The sequence below is a fragment of the Sminthopsis crassicaudata genome, chromosome 1 (assembly GCF_048593235.1).
Source record: "Sminthopsis crassicaudata isolate SCR6 chromosome 1, ASM4859323v1, whole genome shotgun sequence".
In the NCBI taxonomy this organism is placed as follows: domain Eukaryota; kingdom Metazoa; phylum Chordata; class Mammalia; order Dasyuromorphia; family Dasyuridae; genus Sminthopsis; species Sminthopsis crassicaudata.
In genome coordinates this window covers 134,957,523-134,964,816 of record NC_133617.1, presented here as the reverse complement: position 1 = coordinate 134,964,816, position 7,294 = coordinate 134,957,523, and the positions used below count along the sequence as shown (strand labels likewise).

The 7,294-nt window shown below is 32.4% G+C and overlaps 1 pseudogene; it reads left to right on the top strand.

Moving 5' to 3' along the window:
- Positions 1-6,039: 6,039 nt before the first annotated feature.
- On the top strand, positions 6,040-6,537 carry LOC141552941 (large ribosomal subunit protein uL11-like; annotated as a pseudogene).
- The last annotated feature ends 757 nt before the right edge of the window (positions 6,538-7,294 follow it).

Genomic DNA, 7,294 nt, shown 5'->3' with positions numbered 1-7,294 from the left:
CAAGTAAACTTTAATAAAATACAAAGTATAAATGTCATAGGATTATAAAGAAGCAACTAGATAAAATGAGGAATAGAGGACCAAAAAAACCCCTGAGTTTAAAGGCTAACTCAGGAATTTACTGAGAAAAGTCTCTTAAACTCTCTTAGTCTTAGCTTCATCATCTGTAAAATGGACATAATAATTCTATACCAGGGTTATTTTGAGGATTAATGAGCTTGTTACATGTATATAACAAGATTTATAAAACTTAAAATGTTATATGCATGTTAGCTATTGTTATCTATCATATAATTAAATCTAGAAAGAATCTGAAAGATCAGCTAGTCTGATTTTTCTCAGGATTGTACTGCTGACTCTACTAGCTTTCCTCTATAATGCTACTGAAGTCTTCCTTTCCTGCCATTTTTTGAGTTTTCAAAAAATGTTTTCATCTGTCTTTAGAAGGCAAGGTATTTAATTTTATGTTTTATTTTTCTGCTTATATTTATATTTGTACTGTTTAGGATACTTGTTGACTTAGTCTCACAACAGCTACATAAACATTTAAGCAAAATATTAGAACTGATTTCCAAAAATGTGCAAAATAAAAAACTCATTAAAATAAATCTCCTGTGTATAAGATTATTTTCACTAGAGTAACCATCTTCTCTACATCTTCTACAATCACATTAACCCATACTGATTTCTCTCTCCTCTAATTCTTATACAAGCCCTTATTTTTTATGCCCTTTGTTTGGCAATTAAACTTTGCCTTGTCCTATTGTCATTTATCATTTTTCCTATGTACTTTTTCCCATAATAGTTTGTAAATTCTTTGAATATCAGGCACCAGCTTTTATTCCCTTCTGCCCCCAAATTTTGAAGTGCTAATCAACTATTAGCTCAATATATATCAATAGCATTATAAGATTAAAACAAACTAACAAACAAACAAACAAACAAAAACTATGTCTTGGGCTATTTTGAGAGTATTGACTTCTAGAAATAGAAAATATTAGACCTTCTGCTTTCTGTCCCGGCTAGACTATATTGGGAATATTTTATTGAGTTCTGGCCATATTTTAAAAGTTATTTCTATGAAATATAGCAGATCTAAAAGATGATAAAGATGGTGTAGGATCTTGAGACTATATCCAATGAAGATCCTTTGAATGAATTGGGGATATTTTTGACCTAGAAAAGAAAACACTCAAGGATACATAATATCTAAATCCAAGTGTTTGAATGATTATCTTGGGGAAAAGGATTAATCTTGATCTGTGTGACCCTACAGGGCAGAACCAAAAACATTAGGTGAAAATTATAAAGAGGCCTATGTTTGCTCTATGTTAGAAAAACCTTTCTAACAATTAGACTTAAGTGGTAAAGGCTATAGTTCTTTAAATTTTTCTTACTTATAACCCCTTTTTGCTGGAGATGTTTTTATGTGACCCTGTCTTGAATCTAGCCAAAGTTTTTTCTGGAAGCATTCATGTATGTGCAAGGCAGTGTGCATGTCATGTATACATAACTAAGTCTTTATCACAATAAAGTTACATGATGCAACATGGGCCAGTGCTGCCAGAAAAACTTGGATTCATTACGCATTTGATTTTTAATTCATTTTGGACATTGTTATTAGAAACTTTATTATTGGCAAATTTTTTACAATCTCCACATTCAGTTACACCACCCTATGTGGGCTCATACCCCACAGTCTAAGAAGCTTTGATGTAGGATTATCTCTTTGGAGGCAGTGCTTTCCTCCTCATTGCTAGTCTCCAGAGGCTTGTTGCCCACTTAGCTATCATGTTATAATAGACCAATGTTTCCATGAATCATATGGACTTCAGAACTGCTGAATTATTTTCCAACTTAAATTCTATGATATGATTTTATACATTTTTTCAATTCATGTCATGCCACATATTTTCTTGTTGCATAGTAGGTGCTTTAATTTTTGGTAGGAATGATAATAAAAAGACAACCAGGATTCATTTTGCATTTGATTTTAATTCATTTTGATCATTGTTATTTAAAATCTTTACTGTTGACAAATTTTTCACAACCTTCACATTCAGTTGCACTACCCTATGTGGGCTCATACCCCACAGTCTAAGAAGCTGGAGCCAAATTTGTCTCTTCCCACATCTTGCCAACTGCAAAAATTTCCTGTGATACTACAGGACACAAGATATTTTGAAATGAAAGAAAGGACCTATTTTGAATTAATGCCTTTGAATTAATTTTCTTCACTACTGGATGGAAATTCTAGAGTGAGGATTCCTAAAAATTCTCTTTGTGACTTGAATCCAGCCCCTAAGTTGTTTGTTTATTTTCTTTAATTTTTTTTCAGAGAGACTGAAAAAAATGAAACTTACTGAATATGAGATCAATCAACTTCAAGTCTTTTCATATTAGTGCATTTTGACTTTCATAAAACTATTAGTAATATGGCTTTTGCTATTTAGTGATTAAGTTCCACTGTACTTTGATCCTCTTTTTCCTAGTTATTGATCCATATATTATAAGTAGATATTTGATTTGCAACATAATATTCTGAGATAGAGTCTAGCTGCAACACAATTTTTTTCTTAAGTATATAATATTTGTCAATTATGAGTGTAACTAATATTTTTTTTTGCTGGTGCAAGTTTTTTAAGTTACACAAACAGATATGTTAACTATTTATATGACTAAAATATGTGATGAGTTTATAGGCTGATAGAATTTTCAGGAATGAAAAGCTCCTTATAAAACATCTAACTCATAAGTTTTTAACATGTTGGGGTTATCATTGATCCCTTTTGCAATCTAGTGAAAGCTGTGAACCTATTCTCAAAATAATGTTTTTTCTTTAAATAATAATTGAAGAAAATGGAAGTTTTGTTACATAATGCAACAATTGACAATTGCAAGGACATTTCTTTCCATCCAAATTTGCAAACATATTGAAATCTCTCCACATAACCATTGGGAGTCCATGAATCTCAGGCTCAGAACTCAAGATTTATTTCAAAATCCCTAAATTTTACAGATGTAGAAGAATCAATAATGAAAAATAAAGATATTTTCATGAGTTGGCACCATAAAAAGCTGTATTTCTTTTCAAAATGAATAATCAAGGATTCAAACTGGATCACATAAAGAAATTTTTTAACAGACTTTAATCAGGGGTAGGAGAGGAAGACAGACAATAATTTCCTTTTTTTATTTTTTACTACATCAAGAGCAAAATAAGTATCCAATATTTAGTAAATACCAATCAAATCATGTAAAGAATTACAATACATTGTTGCAGTCAAATAAAAATAGAAAATTTCAGACATGAAGAATAATATTAATAAGCTTAAAGCATGTTAATATTAGCATGTAAATACTGTAGATTATAAAAACATAATGCAAAGCAATGTTTGCTGAAGGCACATTGCCTAAATTTTTATGTTGACAGCAATTTTTATGTTGCCACATGAATACCATCCTAACTAAACCATCATCTAAGTCAACTTACAAAAAAAAAAAAAAAAAAAGGTGCAAGATAAAAATGGGATCCTTTGTTTGCACCTTTTAGAGTTTTTAGCTTCATTTTATCAGAGGTTTTACTTTGCTTTTCATACCATATGCTGCTCAGTATCCCTATGAAAAGCCATAAAACATATTTGATTTAAGGGCTAGGAAGTGATAATACCCAATGCCCTGGTTGTAAAACGGTTTACATGGATTTTTATAGACTTTTACAGGGAAACGAGAGGTTGTTTACTAGGGAAGTTCAGGTATTTTGTTGGAATGACTCTCCTTGGTGTCAGTGAAGTGTCAAAGCCCATATACTGTTAATTTATTTCTGCTTGACTTTCCACTGCAGTTAGAAATTCATCCTGATTAAATTAATAAAAATATTGTTTCTTTTTCTAGTAATAGCCTTATCCCTAATATCATGAATGATTGACAAAATGGAGTTTGTATCACTTAGTGCCATCAGAAGATGTTTTATCAAAGAAATTCAATATAACAATAATTAGGAAACGCATTCCCATTCCTGTTATCTACATTGTGCCTGAGAATCAAACAGATTATTAAAAGTTTCCTTATAAGTTGCTTATTCTTTAATACATTAACAGATTGATCTGTGACTTTATCAATATGGGTTTTACCTTCAAAGATATAATTTTCCCTTGCCATATAGTTCTCTGATGACATCATAATGATTTATTTTTCCTTAATCAATAAACATCTTCCTACCATGTGCAACTTAATATATTATACTATATTATATGGTCTAAATGACTTCATCTTAGAAACTGAATAAAACCAGCTGCTATGGCTCTGAAGTTCTCTGTGATATAGTGCACACACATCAGTGCATGAGAATTGAGGTTTTGTAATTCTAATTTGGGTAATTTTATTTCTCTTTTTACATAGCACTCCTAGAGAATAGTCTCACACAATCATATATGAAAATATTTGTATTTCTTGTTTAGAAGGCCAAGGCTTCCTTATGAAGCAAAATGTGGATTCTTTACATTGTCTGATTTCATGGCCATCCAGTCCTTTTAAAGACAAACTCCTTTCCCTTTATAAAAATACAAGTCAAGCTTCCTAGTTTAGATTCAGTTATTTTTCTGTATAACACTGTTCATCAGGAAGAAGATGCAAATCCCCAGTTGTCCCTCATAGTTGTGCTTCTTATGCCATCATGAATAAAGTCTCCTTGTGCTAAAAAAAAAAAAAAAAAAAAAAAAAAAAAAGGCTGATAAAGTACAATTATAGAAGAGAAGTATTAAGCTGACTACCAAACCGAAAGGTCTTATAGGGTTGTTGTGCTAACCTCACTGCTATAGACCTGTAAAACATGGGCATTGTACCGATACCAAGCCAGAAAATTAAATCACTTTCATTTGAATTGTTTTAGGAAGATTCTGAAGATTATATAGAGGGATAAGATATCATAATTGAGGTTCTTTCTCAAATTACACTGCAAAGCACTCCAACACTATCACAGAAATCACAACTCCATTGGATTGGCCACATTGTTTAAATGCCTAACAAACATTTGCCAAAAGAACACTTGATTATTTTATAGAAAACTTACACAAGGCAAATTGCTTGATGGTCAGAAAAAACAATACAAAAGCACTCTTAACACTTCTCTTAATAACTTTAGAACTAATTGCATGACACAGGACCACCCAGGATGGCATGCCTTTCAGAGAAAGTGCTGTTGTATGAGCAAAGCAAAAGTAAACTAGCTCAAAGGAAACACAAGATCTGCAATGTTACAGAATTTACCCCCAAATGTTCAGAGCCTTCTGAGATTATATTAGTCTGATCAGCCACAATCGGATACATTGAAACTTTAACATAGAGGTACTATTTTGATCCTCTTTAAGAATGAATCAATCAACCAATCAACCAAACCAAGATTATGGCAAAGAGTTATAAAATAAATCATGAGATTCACTGGACTCTACTAGAATGCTCAGTTGGCACTAAAGAGAAGGTGGAGCAATAAAAAAATGGTAAGTAAAACAATGAGATAGAGGACTATACCTTGAGGCAGGAATAATAATAACAATAGTAATCATAATAATTATAAAACACTATGTGCCAGGCATTTTACTAAGAGTTTTAAAATCTCATTTGATCACAACAACCCTGGGAAGTAATTACTGTTTTTATCTTCACTTTTCAGATGGGAAAATTGAGCCAAATATCAGTAACTTGCCAGGGTCATATGATTAATATGTGTTTCAGACCATATTTGTCTCATCTCAGATAATTCTGATTCTAGGTCACTACTCTATTTATTGTACCATCTAATCCCATATACTGATTAGAGTTCAAATTTTACTTCAGACATTTACTAGCTGTGCAGCCATGAAAAAATAACTTAACCTGTTTGCTTTAGTTCTTTCATCTATAAAATCAGGACAATAGATTTTGAATCCCAGCTTGTGGTGATGAACATGTGATTTCTTTTGGTTGTCCCAAAATCAGGTTCATGTGACACCAGCAGCCACCCTACAGCATCCAGGCTGAGTTTCCATCTTTGTTGCTGCCATGCCACCCATGTTTGACCCAAATGAAATTAAAGTCATATTTTAAGGTACACTGATGGTAGAGTTGGTGCCACAAAAGTTCTGACTCTCAAAATTGGTCCCTTGGTTTTGTCTTCTAAAAAGGTTTGTGATGATATTGCTAAGGCATCTGGTGACTGGAAAGGGCTAAAAATCACAGTGAAATTTACCATTCAGAACAGACAGATCCAGATTGAGGTTGTACCTTCTGCCTCAGCCTTCATCATCAAAGCCCTAAAAGAAACCTCCTAGGTACAGAAAGAAGCAGAAAATTATTAAACATAGTGGAAACATCAGTTTTGATGAGATTATCAACATTTCTCAACAGATGAAGCACTAAGACTTGGGAAGAGACATTTCTGGAACCATTAAAGAAATGTTTGGAACAGCCCAGTCAGTGAGCTACAAGAGTAATGGCAGACATTGTCATGATGTCCTTAATGACATCAATAATGATGCTGTGGAATATCCAGCAAGTTAAAAACTACAAAGTTTACTGTTGTAACAAATTTAACATTTGACAACACCAGCAACAACAACAACAATAAAATCAGGACAATAAAAGCATCTATCTCCTGAAGTTCATGTGAAAACAAGATGAATTAATACTTGTAAAAAACTGCAAACATTCAAGTACTCACTTAATGTTAGCTGTTGCTATTCAGGAAATTACTTGCTTTCTGTTTATGAGTCTTTCCTAATAAATCCTTGCTGAGAATCTTTATTTCATATTACAATGAGTATCAAGTTTCCAAGAACAAAATTTAGATGCCTATTTTTAATCTAAATATTGGAATTTACATCATTGGATTGACTCATATTGAATGAGATGAACTGATCCATGCCATTATATTTAATAGCTTCCAAAGCAATCCTTTAGAGGTACTTTACTCCTCTACTCCATACGCCACCAAAAATATGGTAGAGATCCATATCATTCAGTTTTTGGAATAGATGCCCTATGAGGCCCATTTAACTTGTTCTTACATTTGTTTTTCTTTAAATGTCTAAAGCTATGATCTCATCATAATATATGGAAATCTCTTTATGGAAATATCCTTCACTGTTAGGTTCTTACTAAGTGCTAATGAGATAATGAGATATTAGGTTCTTACTAAGTGCTAAGTCGGTTCTTGACAATTCACTAGTTCCGGCCTTTACTGGGAGCTTTTACTTGTGAATTCCTGGGGAAGAGCTTGAATGCTTAGGAGGAGCAAGTTCATTGGTTGAAGTAATTT